This window comes from Schistocerca americana, chromosome X, assembly GCF_021461395.2.
Source record: "Schistocerca americana isolate TAMUIC-IGC-003095 chromosome X, iqSchAmer2.1, whole genome shotgun sequence".
Classification (NCBI taxonomy): domain Eukaryota; kingdom Metazoa; phylum Arthropoda; class Insecta; order Orthoptera; family Acrididae; genus Schistocerca; species Schistocerca americana.
In genome coordinates this window covers 302,406,924-302,423,357 of record NC_060130.1, presented here as the reverse complement: position 1 = coordinate 302,423,357, position 16,434 = coordinate 302,406,924, and positions in this window count along the sequence as shown.

Here is a 16,434-nt window from a genome sequence, read left to right as displayed (position 1 = left end):
TAGGAGATTGCTTACAAATCACTAGAGGATCCGTTTTGCTTGCAAATCACTTTTGCATTCCATTCTAAAATATTGCTCAAGTGTGCGGAACCCATGACAATTAGGACTAAGAGGGGATATTGAACATATACAGAGAAGAGCATCACAAATGATCAAAGTTTTGTTTAACCCATGGGAGTGTCACAGAGGTGCTGAAGAAACTAAACTGGCAGACTCTTGAAGATTGATGAAAACTACCCCATTAAACCCCACTTACAAAGTTTCAAGAACCGGATATATGTTGTGAATCTTTGCCATATGCTAAGACTTCCTACATATCAACTGTGAGGACAAGATTAGATCAGTTGCAGCATGCACATTTAAACAATCATTCATCCAGTGCTCCATTTGTGAATGGAGTGGGAAGAAACCCCAATAACTTTTACAATGGAAAGTACCGTCTGCCATGCACTTCAGTGCTTTGCCAGGTGTAGGTGTAGGTGTTGATTGTTGTCATTAATGCATCTTGCCTTGCACAGAGATGAATGTACTACTACTACTTCAGTTTACCAAAAATCAGTTGATAATACTTCTGAATATTTCATTTATCACCCCTTATGTTGTTGCAACTCTGCTGGGCTTGATTATGAATCTTGGATTAGCAGAAAGCACTATTTCTGCTTGACTAGTGCAGGATCACAGATCATTTACATATAAAAAGAATGAGAGTGGTCCGAGAATTAAACCTTGTGCAATAATGCAGTAGTAGTTCGTGTCCACTCAGATGATGATTTTATTGTGAGTATTGCACAGAGTCTGACATTACTCTTGCCTCGTATCGTATATGAAACAAACCACTAACTGAATAAACTTTATTTCTCCAAAAGAATGATTTGCACAGACAACAAAAAATTGCGGTAGGTGAAATCTTCTCATTCAGATATTTTGATATACAGTCAGTGAAATGACAGATAACATATTCAGTGAAGAAGACTCCAAATCATGACTGACTCAGGATCTTATATTAGCAGGTATGTTCATCCATTCTTAAATTAGACATATTGTAAAACTTAAGGTAATTAAATACTGAATATGGTTGGTAGTAATATCTATACTACTACCATCCTTAAGCACATGTTTAATTATAGCATACTGTGGTGTCTGGAATTAAATACAGTAGCTATTTCAGAGCGACATGTTTTTAAAAATTTTCTGTCAATCATATCAACCCCATAGAATTAGAGTTAATTATTTACCGGGTTTACCTGGAAGAAGTTGGGGTAATTTCAAACTGAGTAAATGCTTGTGGTACAGATTGTCAAAAACATTGCAATGCTTTTTCTTTTGACCTGCCCATAAATGTTTCTTGGTTAGGGAGTGATTGTTAAAGAAGTGTGCTTTGTGTTTATTGTCATTTATCATTTGTTAATTATCCTCAATTACTAATCATCTTGTTCCCTAATAGACTTAACCATTTCTCTTCTAACTATGCTTCATATTATTTAGATTTAATAGTCAAAATTGAAAACTTGAAATAGAAAAAGGCTCTAAGTGCCAAAATGATGAATTTGAAGAAAATGAGTTTTAAGTTTGCTAGCTAATTAATAGCCATAACTACACTATTAATGTGTTTCATTTGTAAGTTAAGCATAGTATGGATCTAGTTTCCAAAGAAAATTACAAAAATTGTTTTGTACGTGGGGGAGTTGGAAAATGTTTCCCCTGTTGAGTAGTGTGTGAAAGGAAAAAAAAGAGAATGAGACATTAAAGATGACATATCTTTGTTTTTCTACATAATTTCCAAGTACATTGAGACATTTGTCATATCGCTTTATAAACTTCAAAAAGCGTGCCAGGAAAAAATCAGGACATTGCATATGGAAGAAGCATTGAATGGCTTGTTTGATGTCAGCATTGCTGCTAAAGCGCCTTCGCCCAAGAGACTTCTTCAAAGCAGAAAACAGATGGACTGTAAGGCGGATGGTGTAGGCGCTCTCAACCCAGAGTTGCAATATGGTTTTGCATTGCCGTCGCCGTGTGTGCTCTCGCATTGTCATCAAACAGAAGAACACCAGACCTGAGAAGGCCAGGCCACTTTTTCCAAATCACCTCTTTCAATTTCGACAGGGTGGCACAATACCGTGCAGCATTGATGGTCGCATCCTGCAGTTAATCCAGCAGCAAAGCTCCTTTGGCGTCCCAGAAAACTGTGAGTAGCACTTTACCTGCAGACGGAGTGCTTTTGAACTTCTTTTGGACAGGCGATGACAGATGTTTCCACTCCATGGATGCGGCCTTCTATTCGGGCGTGTAATGGTTGACCAACGTTTCATCCTCCATCACAATCCAAAACAGAAGGTCATTGTCAGATTCATGGTAACGCATGAGCTGTTCCAGGCTGAACGCTGTGCGTTGTTCCATGTGTGTCAGTTGCGTCAGTTGGCTGACGCCTTCCTGTATCGAAGAATGTTGTGGATGATCTTGTGAGCTCACTCATGTCCGATTCCAAGTTCTGCTGCTACTCCATCAGTGGTGATGCGCCGGTTTGCTTTAATCATGTCTTCCACCTTCCTGACATTTGCATCTGTAGTGGCCGTGCGCGCGTCCATCCGGGTCTCAGTATGTCCTGCTCTTTCCGACGCCCATCACTGAATTGCTGGCACCATCTCTGCACCCTTTGCCTTGACATCACACCTGGCCCATACACCTCAACAAGGTGGTTATGAATTTCTGTGCCTGATACTCCACATGCCAATTAATAATGGATAACAGCTCTCACTTCCGCCTTTGACCACGACTCCTAAATGCACCTTCTCTCCATAGCTCCTGGAAAAGCCTGAGCAGCTGGCCTCTGCTTTCCACAGGCAGTACGACAGTGCCATCTGCTTGATCGCAGTCGACCTGTACCCAATGGTGTATCAGTGTCTTGCATGTGCACATTCACCTGCTGTGTTGTCTTTCACCCATATCACACAACTCTGCCCACAGTTGACAGGGGAAGCTTATTTTCCAACTCCCCCTCGTAATAGTATGAAAAACTTACTTAAAGTGGAAATGCAATGAAAAGCTCTAAGAACCGTAGTTCAGTACTTGGCAAAGAGACTGTAAAAGTTCATTCTGCTTTTCTAAAATTGTATGTGGTCATTTTCAGGTACTGTTTCATTTCAATCAAATCTTATCTTCTTTACTTCACTGATGTGGCTTGTGTCATCCAGGGCAGGCAGCTGCATTTTTCTTGATGTCCTGTACTTGTACACCTTTTCTTAAAATAGAGATACCCTTCCAGGCCTCAGTTTCATTTAAGCTTCTCCTCATCTCAACTACATGAGGTGTGGGTTTATCAAACTATAGCCACTACACTTTGGATATGTTTATATTTAATGTGTTTATATTACTATCTGCTGTTTTCGTGACATCGAAGTAGTCGGATGTGTTCATGTTACTGATAACTGGCTTTATTCGTCTTGATTGCTGTATCATGTTGTTCTGGAACAATACATTTGGTAACTCGAAGAATAAACAGTCTAACCAGTTATGTTGTAAGTTAGTGATCAGTAATGAGACTTCCTGTGTTAGATGAGCTTTTGCAGGAATACATTTCTTACTTGGACTTAAGTATTCATTTTTTCCATTTTTCAGCTTTTTCCTCATTGTTGCCACAATACTTTCTCTTTGAATTTTTCCATTTCTTTCCTTTCAGACTGTTACAAACATGTGCTGTCGCCACCATTTTATCAAGCACAGTGGGGTAAGCATGAGACCTAGAGCCTTTCATATGTTGACAGTAGTGGCTGTTAAACTATGTACCATCTGTTGATTGCATTTGGTACTATATTTTCATTCATGGCATTTGAGCTTTTTATGTGCTATTGGCCTTGGTACGTAGACCCATTTTGCACAAAACTTCAAAATTCCTGATTATGAGACAGAGCCTTTTTTATTTCAAATTTTCAATTATTACTCTGGTGTGACAAATCAACTTTTTTTAAACACTTTCTAGTAAAGAATATAAATCAGCTGTACATTTGTGCTTATCCTGACAAATTTGTGTAGTTTCTTCTGCTACTTGATCCTCTTAATGCATTTTGTTAAAGGTGGAATTTTTTTAAAAGAAAGGCAGTAAATTTAAAATTTACATCTACTGCCTCATACCACATTCCAGCTGGTAATTTCCAGGTTCCGTCTAAAGGCATATGTTGTGATCTCATTAAATCTTGTGTTAACTAGGAAAACCATTTGAGTAGTTAGTGTCTGGTAATCACTGTAAAACTGTATGAGCAGTAACTTTGTTGATTATGTCCTCAAATGTGAAAATGTTTTCTATTAAAGTGCTATTACCCTGCACAAATTCAGTGGGAAATTTAAGACTGCATTTCAACTGTCTCAAGTAATTTTTTTATATCACATTTTTACTCGGTCTACTTCAAAAAATTGTTGCAGAAATCATTACAAATTATTATTTGTATCCTTTTTGTCATACAGGTGAGGTACTAGGGTTTCAATGTTTTCTAATAATTTATGAAAACTTTCCTCTGGGTACCTGTAAACTGCAATAATTAAAATTATGTTGTTAGTCAATAAGACTTACTTTGAACAGCGCTTTTTCTAGAAAAAGATGCTGGTACTCAAAAAAATATCATCCCCGAAACTTTCACAATTTTAACATATCCTCCAATGAACACACATTGTTTCTTGACTGCTTCTTTGTTTTACTATCAGCTGCAGAATGGGAATGTTGGAACAACCGTGAATCTACATATTTGTTAGGTTTGAACTGAGTGAGAGGAGGCCCTACCACCCTGATGAATGGCAGTACATGAATTGCCCTTACAAATGTAATGACCTAGATGAAGTAACCAAGAGATTCATTTGGGAGAAACCCTATTCACATTCAATGGAAATATAAACTGAGGTGACAAGTCATGGGATACCCCCTAATATCATGTTGGACCTTCCTTTTGGCCAGTGTAGTGCAGCAACTCACCTCAACATGGCATGGACTCTACAAGTTGTTGGAAGTCCCCTGCCGAAATATTGAGACATGCTGCCTCTGTAGCTGCACATAATTGTGAAAGTATTGCTGGTGCAAGTTGTGAATAAATATTTGATGGGATTCATGTTGGGGGATCTGGTTGGCCAAATCATTCACTTGAAAAAATGTGGCCCAGTGATGTGACATTGTTGTTTGGGAACATGAAGTCCATGAATGGCTGCTAACGGCCTCGAAGTAGCTGGACATAATCATTTCCAGTCAATAATCACTTCATTTGGAACAGAGGACCCAGTCTATCCCAAATAAACACAGCCCACATCCTTATGGAGCCACCCTCAGCTTGCGCTGTGCCTTTGTGACAATTTGGGTCCATGGCTTCATCGGGTCTGCACCACACTCGAACGCTACCATCAGCTCTTACCGACTGAAATCGGGCCTCATCTGACCAGGCCACAGTTTCCCTGTCATCTATAGACCATAGTCATGAGCCAGGAGAGGCATTGCAGGGGATGTTGTGCCATTAGCAAAGGCATCACATTGGTCATCTGCTGCCATAGCCCATTAATCCCAAATTTCACCATGCTGTCCAAATGGATGCATTCATCATACATCCAATATTGATTTCTGTGGTTATTTCGTGCAGTGTTGCTTTGGCCATTGCGCTGTCCATAATGAGATGTAATGCCTGAAATTTGGTATTCTCGACACTCTCTTGACATTCTAGATCTCTGAATATTAAATTCCCTAACAGTTTCCGAAATTGAGTGTACCACACATCTAGCTCCAACTACCATTCCACATTCAAAGTATTTTAATTACTGTTATGTGGCCATAATCATGTCAGAAACCTTTTCACATCAATCAGCTGAGTACAAATGACTGCTCCCCCCAATGCACTGTCCTTCTATACTTTGTGTATGCGATACTAGTGCCATCCTTATATGTGCATGTCACTATCCCATGAGTTTCGTCGCCTCGGTTCATTGCAATTGTGCTCAATGTGTGCTTCAATGGAAGAAGTATATTTGGAAATTTATTTTTGTGAAGATATCTGTGGGAGCCACGAGTATCTGTTTAATGCCAGAAAAGCAATTTGCAAGCTAACTTCTCAATTTTTGTTTCACCAAATGTCAGGTGCTTCTCAGGATTTTCTGGTCAATTCTTGGAATCTAAAATTTTGGCACATTAAGGCAAGTCATTATCTCCTTGAAGCAGATGTTTTCCAACAGGCTTGTAAGAGGCCAGTAAAAGGAAAATGAGACTCATAGGAAAAAAATAAACTTATTGTTACTTCCAATGTAACCACTGTAACTGTTAGTATGCATATGCTCCTGTGAGATGAGGTTAATGCCTTCATGGGAAAATGTTTGCAGTTGCCTACATAACCGTGATTATACAAAGGCATACACTTCTTCATCTGAAGAAAAATTGATAACCACAAATGCCTTTCTTCAGGACTCCAAAAATAGGGAAATCTCATGCAGAGAGATGGGGAATGTACCAAGGATGTTTAAGGGTATCCCAATGGAACTTCTGCAATGTTCTTGAAACAACCTTGCTGCGTGGTCAGGCGTTATCCTCCACCAAGATGATGCCATCCTTCAACATTCCTGGGCATTTTGGCTTGATGGTACACTTCAGTTTTTGCAAAGTGTCCACATACCACTGTGTGTTAATTGTGGTGCTGTTTTCCAGAAAGTCAATAAGCAGTGGGCTGTTGATTTGTTTTGGACAAAGAGGTGCATGTCTGTGTGCAGTAATGGTTCGGTAGGCAACTTCAGACATTCTTCCATGAAGGCATTGACTGTCGTGTCTTACATTGGGCAATTACTTTTGCAATAATAAACAGCTTACTAACTTTTTTCATCAGTTTTGTTTTCATTTGACTGTCCCTTATATATAGAAATTAGATGAGCTGATTGTAGGACTTCATGTTTAGTTCAGTTGTTTGTAACTTCATGGTCTCCTTACACTGAAAAGAGGTACTATATTACGGACCAGGATTTTCAGTTCCTGAAAAAAATTTGGACTTCATTCATTATCTTCCAGTGTGCTTTTTACAATTCAGTATTTATCTCTTGTAGACCTAGAGTTAGTTTCCTAAGCTCTTAGAGAGTACAACTCATAAGGTCAAAATCAAGATTGTGTATCTCTTTCTCAGTGACACTAACTGTTATCTCTGTGATTCTCCAGAATGACTTATTTTACCATTTCCTGACTCAGTTGAAATTTTCATTCCCATATGCTTATCGACAGCTAGACTCCCAACATTGTGGCACAGTTTACAGCCCTATATTTTATCCTTCACATACAGCCACTTGTTTTTCTTCCAAAACTCACTTTTCTGCAACAGCGTCTAACATTCGGACCAGTCATCAGAATCTTCATTGACTTGACCAAGTGCAGATTTAACTATTTCTGCTTTTTTGTCCTTCTTTTCTTCTACTAATTGGCCAAAAAACCTACTTATTTTTCTTATTTTGTAGAATGATTGCACTGATTTAAGTTAGAACCCAAACATCTGCTTGTAACGATGAAGATACTACAGAACAAGAAACACTGATATACACTATACGATTAAAAGTATATGGAAACATGGCTGAAAGTGACTCACAAGTTCCTGGTGCCCTCCATCGGTAATGCTGGAATTCAGTATGGTGTTGGCTCACCCTTAGCCTCGATGAAAGCTTCCACTCTCACAAGCATAAGTTCAATCAGGTGCTGGAAGGTTTCTTGGGAATGGCAGCCAATTCTTCACAGAGTGCTGCACAGGGGAGAGGTATCTATGTCGGTCGGCGATGCCTGGCACGAAGTCGACGTTCCCAAACATCCCAAAAGTGTTCTATAGGATTCAGGTCAGGACTCTGTGCAGACCAGTCCATTACACGGATGTTATTGTCGTGCAACCACTCCGCCACAGGCCCTGCATTATGAACAGGTCTTCGATCGTGTTGAAAGATGCAGACACCATCCCCGAATTGCTCTTCAACAGTGGGAAGCAAGAAGGTGCTTAAAGTATCAATGTAGGCCTGTGCTGTGATGGTGCCACGCAACACAACAAGGGGTGCTAGGCCCCTCCATGAAAAACATGACCACACCATATCATCACCACCTCTGAAGTTTACTGTTGTCACTACACACACTGGCAGATGACTTTCACCGGGCATTCGCATATACCCACACCCTGCCGTTGTATCACCACATTGTGTACTGTGATTTGCGACTCCACACAATGTTTTACGACGGTTCAGTCATCCAATGCTTACGTTCCTTACACCAAGCGAGGCGTGATTTGGCATTTACCGGTGCGGTGTGTGACTTACGTGTAGCCGCTCAACCATGAAATCCCAGTTTTCTCACCTGTCATAATACTTGCAGTGGATCCTGATACAGTTTGGAATTCCAATGTGATGGTCTGGATAGATGTCTGCCTATTACACATTACGACCCTCATCAACTGTCGGCGGTATCTGTCAGCCAGCAGACAAGGTCGGCCTGTACACTTTTGTGCTGTACTTGCCCTACATGTTTCCACTTCACTATCACATTGGAAACAGTGGACCTAGGGATGTTTAGTAATATGGACATCTCGCATACAGGCATATGACAAGAGTGACACCCTGTCACCTGACCATGTTCGAAGTCCACGAGTTCCATGGAGCGCCCCATTCTGCTCTCTCATGATGTCTAATGTCTACTGAGGTCGCTGATATGGAGTAACTGGCAGTAGGTGGCAGCACAACGCACCTAATAAGAAAAACATATGTTTTTGTGCATGTCCAGATACGTTTGATCACATAGTGTAGCATGTGAACTGCACAGAACTTCCTGTTTCAGATGCCAATGTATAAAGCATAAAAATATGGTGCCAGTTTACAAGGAATTTCATTCACGAAGACAGTGCCATCTACTGGGATATTTGTCACTCATTTCATTCTAAATAAATTGAACACCTATTAAAATGTAAGGTGCTGGTACTGAGTACATCTACATATCTACATATATACTCCACTAGCCACTAAGTGCTGTGTGGCGGAGGGCACTATTCGCGCCAAAGTCGTATTTCCCCCCCCTCTGTTCCACTCAAGGATCGCGCAACAGAAAAACGACTGTCTGAATGCCTCAGTATGAGCTCTAATTTCCCTTATCTTTGAATGGTGATCATTGCACGATTTGAAAGTTGGTGGTAATAATATATGCTCTACATTCTCGGCGAAGGTCAGGTTTTGGAATTTAGTGAGCAGCCCCTTCCATTTAGCACGTCATCTATCTGCAAGTGTTTCCCACTTCAAACTTTCTATGAGATTTGTAATGCTCTCGCAATGGCTAAATGTACCAGTCACAAATCCTGCCGCTCTTCTTTGGATCTTCTCAATCTCTTGAATCAGACCCAGCTGGTAAGGGTTCCATACAGATAAACAATACTCTACGACTGGACGAATTAAAGTATTGTTAGCAACTTCCTTTGTTGAAGGACTGCATTGCTTCAGGATTCTACCAATAAACCACAATCTAGAGTTTGCCTTACCCATTACTTGTGTAATCTGATTGTTCCATTTGAGATCATTTCGAATAGTCACATACAGATACTTCATGGATGTTACCGCTTCCAAAGACTGTTGTCTATCAGAAAAAAGCACTGGTTTCGAGTCTGTGATTTAGCATTTAATATTCCTAATCCTGTCTTTACGTGATGGTATGGCAGGCAAAGTATATCAACTAAATTTCCACTTTGTAGTTTATTTGAGTAAGTACTATTTGTACTGTCTACTTTCTCTATATCTGAAATGTTTGGAACATGTTATTTTAGTCTTTAACTGGTGTACGCATAGTAATGGTTGCCTCACCATCAGGCCAGATTGTAAGTGCCTTGAACCTGATTTTTGAACATTGCCGTGCATAGTCACTTTGGGAATTATAAATATTAGTCATTTAATATCTCTATGGAAAGGAAAGTGGTTAGAAACTTGTTAGTGTAGCTGCTCCTGTAGTACCATCATCTGGCAGTGCGTGAAGAACTGGGATGGTGTCAAAGCAAAGGAATAAATGTATTAATCAGTTAAACATACACTTCTGCTCATTACCTTCTTTACATGTTTATTTGTGGTGGTGGTGGTGGTGGTGGTGGTGGTATAAACTTAATGTCAGACTGGCTAACATAACCATCTGGAAACATCGAAAATATACATGAAATGTCTAATGCACATTTTAGCTGCATTAATGATGAATAACAGTAAAAGGATCATGGAAATGCCGTCTTTTTCACCTCAGACCAGAAGTTTTGGGGATGCCACTAGCAATTATTTTCTCAGTCCATACGTGAGTGAAGGCTGTAGGGAACACACTGCACCATGCACTGTACAGTGGTTTGTGGAGAATGTGTGTAAATATACACTCCTGGAAATGGAAAAAAGAACACATTGACACCGGTGTGTCAGACCCACCATACTTGCTCCGGACACTGCGAGAGGGCTGTACAAGCAATGATCACACGCACGGCACAGCGGACACACCAGGAACCGCGGTGTTGGCCGTCGAATGGCGCTAGCTGCGCAGCATTTGTGCACCGCCGCCGTCAGTGTCAGCCAGTTTGCCGTGGCATACGGAGCTCCATCGCAGTCTTTAACACTGGTAGCATGCCGCGACAGCGTGGACGTGAACCGTTTGTGCAGTTGACGGACTTTGAGCGAGGGCGTATAGTGGGCATGCGGGAGGCCGGGTGGACGTACCGCCGAATTGCTCAACACGTGGGGCGTGAGGTCTCCACAGTACATCGATGTTGTCGCCAGTGGTCGGCGGAAGGTGCACGTGCCCGTCGACCTGGGACCGGACCGCAGCGACGCACGGATGCACGCCAAGACCGTAGGATCCTACGCAGTGCCGTAGGGGACCGCACCGCCACTTTCCAGCAAATTAGGGACACTTTTGCTCCTGGGGTATCGGCGAGGACCATTCGCAACTGTCTCCATGAAGCTGGGCTACGGTCCCGCACACCGTTAGGCCGTCTTCCGCTCACGCCCCAACATCGTGCAGCCCGCCTCCAGTGGTGTCGCGACAGGCATGAATGGAGGGACGAATGGAGACGTGTCGTCTTCAGCGATGAGAGTCGCTTCTGCCTTGGTGCCAATGATGGTCGTATGCGTGTTTGGTGCCGTGCAGGTGAGCACCACAATCAGGACTGCATACGACCGAGGCACACAGGGCCAACACCTGGCATCATGGTGTGGGGAACGATCTCCTACACTGGCTGTACACCACTGGTGATCGTCGAGGGGACACTGAATAGTGCACGGTACATCCAAACCGTCATCGAACCCATCGTTCTACCATTCCTAGACCGGCAAGGGAACTTGCTGTTCCAACAGGACAATGCACGTCCGCATGTATCCCGTGCCACCCAACGTGCTCTAGAAGGTGTAAGTCAACTACCCTGGCCAGCAAGACCTCCGGATCTGTCTCCCATTGAGCATGTTTGGGACTGGATGAAGCGTCGTCTCACGCGGTCTGCACGTCCAGCACGAACGCTGGTCCAACTGAGGCGCCAGGTGGAAATGGCATGGCAAGCCGTTCCACAGGACTACATCCAGCATCTCTACGATCGTCTCCATGGGAGAATAGCAGCCTGCATTGCTGCGAAAGGTGGATATACACTGTACTAGTGCCGACATTGTGCATGCTCTGTTGCCTGTGTCTATGTGCCTGTGGTTCTGTCAGTGTGATCATGTGATGTATCTGACCCCAGGAATGTGTCAATAAAGTTTCCCCTTCCTGGGACAATGAATTCACGGTGTTCTTATTTCAATTTCCAGGAGTGTAAAAACAGATCATCATCATCATCATCATTTAAGACTGATTATGCCTTTCAGCGTTCAGTCTGGAGCGTAGCCCCCCTTGTACAGTTCCTCCATGATCCCCTATTCAGTGCTAACATTGGTGCCTCTTCTGATGTTAAACCTATTACTTCAAAATCATTCTTAACCGAATCCAGGTACCTTCTCCTCGGTCTGCCCCGACTCCTCCTACCCTCTACTGCTGAATCCATGAGTCTCTTGGGTAACCTTGCTTCTCCCATGCGTGTAACATGACCCCACCATCTAAGCCTGTTCGCCCTGACTGCTACATCTATACAGTTAATTCCCAGTTTTTCTTTGATTTCCTCATTGTGGACACCCTCCTGCCATTGTTCCCATCTACTAGTACCTGCAATCATCCTAGCTACTTTCATATCCGTAACCTCAACCTTGTTGATAAGGTAACCTGAATCCACCCAGCTTTCGCTCCCATACAACAAAGTTGGTCGAAAGATTGAACGGTGCACAGATAACTTAGTCTTGGTACTGACTTCCTTCTTGCAGAAGAGAGTAGATCGTAGCTGAGCACTCACTGCATTAGCTTTGCTACACCTCGCTTCCAGTTCTTTCACTATGTTGCCATCCTGTGAGAATATGCATCCTAAGTACTTGAAACTGTCCACCTGTTCTAACTTTGTTCCTCTGAACCATGAACTCAATTTACCGTTCATGGTTCAGAGTAGTTTCAGGGGTAAGACAAGGCTGCAACCTGTCTCCACTGTTGTTCACATTATTTATGGATCATATGTTGAAAACAATAGACTGGCTGGGTGAGATTAAGATATGTGAACACAAAATAAGCAGTCTTGCATATGCGGATGACTCAGTTGTGATGGCAGATTCGATTGAAAGTTTGCAAAGTAATATTTCAGAGTTAGATCAGAAATGTAAGGACTATGGTGTGAAGATTAGCATCTCCAAAACGAAAGTAATGTTAGTGGGAAAGAAATATAAACGGATTGAGTGCCAAATAGGAGGAACAAAGTTAGAACAGGTGGACAGTTTCAAGTACTTAGGATGCATATTCTCACAGGATGGCAACATAGTGAAAGAACTGGAAGCGAGGTGTAGCAAAGCTAATGCAGTGAGTGCTCAGCTACGATCTACTCTCTTCTGCAAGAAGGAAGTCAATACCAAGACTAAGTTATCTGTGCACCGTTCAATCTTTCGACCAACTTTAGATGCATAATAAAAATGAATCATTAAAATCAAATTGATGAATGATTATTTAAAATTTCCAATTATCAGTTAAAGAAAATGACAATCAATGAAATACAAATGCACATAAATTTAATGATACTTTTTGCATAAATGTGTTGAATATGTCCTCTTGGGAGTAAATACAATAAATAAGTCATTAGGTTGATGAAAGATTGCTCACCAAAGGGTTCCAAGTGGAGCAAATGTGTAGACGGTGTTAACTAAAACTTCTAGATCAGTTATTTTGCTTTTATGTAGGATGAAAGACTGCCATTATTTGGAAGAAGGCAGGCACTGAACCTCAACATTTGGAAAGTAGCTGTCAGTCTGTTCCTTCTGTTTGGCATTTGGGAAGAATTCTCTCAGTGGTCATTGGAAGCTCCATTTATGGCATTGGCTTGGGCTATGACCACATGCACAATTTTTCCATGAGGATTTGAGCCGGGAAAACTCTGCAGGAGTTTTATCAAGTGTGGTGGCCCCACAGGCTGGGAAAAACTGCTGGATATTGGCATTCAGATGACCAGCTACATTTGCCGGAGAAGCAACTTCATGAGAACAGCAGTGGAGACTGTTTTGTTACATAGCAATTCAGTTTTTGCACTGTTGCTGGTTCATCATCATCATCACAGTGAAAGGCAGCAGAGGAAATTGTGGGTTGACCGTATATTAAGTGACAGTTTTTTCTACATAAGGAACTGAAGGAATATCCCAGTACATTTTTTTTAGTATTAATGAAAGCCAGCTAATTTAGTCAAGAAACATATCTATGATGAAAACGGATAATTCTGAAACAGGACACGAGGGTGAAACACAGCAAGCCCTTCAGTGAGCCTCTTATCATTATCTAGGCTTCTTTAATTATGCAAATGGAGGGGAGTTGAATAAGCTTGATGGGAAACACTTTATCACAGTGATGTGATGAGTTCAATTCCTCTTCTTAATTTTGTTACAATCTAACTTGGTGCTGGGCACTTTCAATTGCTTTCTGGGTTTACTTTAGTGGTGAGGAATGCTGTGGACACAAGACTAGTGTCACATTGTGAGGCCTGGCGTAAAGAGCCATGGAGGCCAGAAGCACACTGGCTCTTTGCTGAATTGGGAAAGAAGGGCGGCCGGGGGAGGGGGGGGGGGGGTGCCTGCCTCCTGCCCAGGGGATGAAAGTCACTTGGGTGGACAGAGTGCTGGCAGACAAGCCATTTTCCATTTTTTCTGTATTCTGGCAGTGGGCGATAGGTGCTGAGAAAACACTTCTGACTTATTTTATGGTTGGACACTGTAGTGGAGTCGACTATTAGCTTTGTTCAAGCTTTTTACATTTTGATGGGATCTGTAATGCAAGGCTAGCTGGTAGAAGACTGAGCACCAATTGGTGAGTTAGTTTTGATGTCATGTAGACATAATAAATGGCAGCAAGTGTTTTTAGAAAAGGAGGGAATAAATATGATTGATTGGTATTTTGGTGTTTCAGAATTTTTGGGTGAAAAATCTTGCCAATGAAACAATTATGCCACTGGGTGGCACTGGCAGCCTTTTAGAGGGTTGATGGATGTGTATTGTTGGTGGGAAGACTTTTATTAGCTGCAAGCTTCAGTTTTAGAGATGTGAAAAAGTGTCACTTGGAAGATGTAGATGAGAAGATTTGTATCTGGGATATAGAAGAAAGGAATCAATCGAGAGACATGGTGGCTAGATTGTTGCTGTGCTCACAAGTTGTCGGGCCACTATGTCTCCACTCTGTTCACATTGCTTACAAGGGAACCTCCCCATCGCACCCCCCTCGGATTTATTTATAAGTTGGCACAGTGGATAGGCCTTGAAAAACTGAACACACATCAATCGAGAAAACTGGAAGAAGTTGTGTGGAACTATGAAAAAAATAAACAAAATATACAAACTGAGTATTCCATGTGCAAGATAGGCAACATCAAGGATAATATGTGCTCAGGAGTGCCGTGGTCCCGTGGTTAGCGTGAGCAGCTGCGGAGGTCCTTGGTTCAAGACTTCCCTCAAGTGTAAATTTTACTTTCTTTATTTTCGCAAAGTTATGATCTGTCGTTCGTTCATTGACATCTCTTTTCACTGTAATTAGTTTATTGTCCGTGTTTTGCGACTGCACCGCAAAACCGTGCGATTAGTAGACAAAAGGATGTCCCTCTCCAATGGGAACCGAAAACATTTGCTCGCAAGGTCATAGGTCAACCGATTCCTCAACAGGAAAACACGTCTGATATATTCTATATGACACTGGTGACGGCATGTGAGTCACATGACAGGAATCTGTTGTCGACCCACCTAACTTGCACACTTGGCGAATGGGTAAAAAGATTCTTCTACCTTGCTCGATTTAGGTTTTCTCGTGGATGTGATAATCACTCCCAAAAAAGTGATGAAAACATAAGAGTTTGTCACATAAACTGCAACAAATGAATGCAACAGTTTCACAGTCGCACAGTTTTCTCTGTGCTCTGTCAAAACATGTTTTTAACGTTTTCAAATTTTTCCGTGTGTAGACCGTCAAATCCTGCATATGTCCAAGCAAATCTGAACATGTCCTGGAATTTTGGAGAGCGAAGTTGATTATGTGTGAGAGCTTGAACTTTGATAATTGTCTGAAAATACAAAAAATAAACTTTTCACTCAAGGGAAGACTTGAACCAAGGACCTCTTGTTCCACAGTTGCTCACGCTAACCACGAGACCACGGTGCGCCTCAGCTTGTACCATCCTTGATGTTGCCTATCTTGCGCATGAACTACTCAGTTTGTATATTTTGCTTATTTTTTTCATAGTTCCATATAACTTCTTCCTGTTTTCTCGATTGTGTGTGTTCAGTTTTTCAAGGCCTGTCCACTGTGCCAACTTATAACTAAATCTGAGGGGTTGCGATGGGGAGGTTCCCTTGTTAGATCTGGCATAGTAGGAAACTGAAAGTGTTGTGGTTCAATCGAAAGATAGCTGCCACTGGCCCATTTATTGGCACTTCCTCAGTTCTGTAGGATATTTCAGTGTTTGTTCTAGACAAACTGTGATAGATCCAGAATTTGATGCAACTCCACCTCTTTCAGAAACTTTGCAAACTCAGGAAGCTATTTAGCAATACATGTAGTAGGAATCATCTTTGAAACATTCTGTTCATAATAGTGAGTCACTGCATTCATATTCATATGTTTTTGGTAATAAACCATAGTGTAATTTAAATCTTAAGTTCATTACCATAACCAGTTCCCTTAAAGGATATTATATCAGTTCCCCACCTTCAGATTATTTTCTAGGGCCATTCAATTACAGTGTTAGTAAATCAGTTGTGTGCACTAAATTAAGCACTGATTCTCAAGGATACATCTGATGTTGCTTAATTTCGGATTCAGACAGATTTCACATTTCTCTCTCACATGCTAGGTTTTGCTTA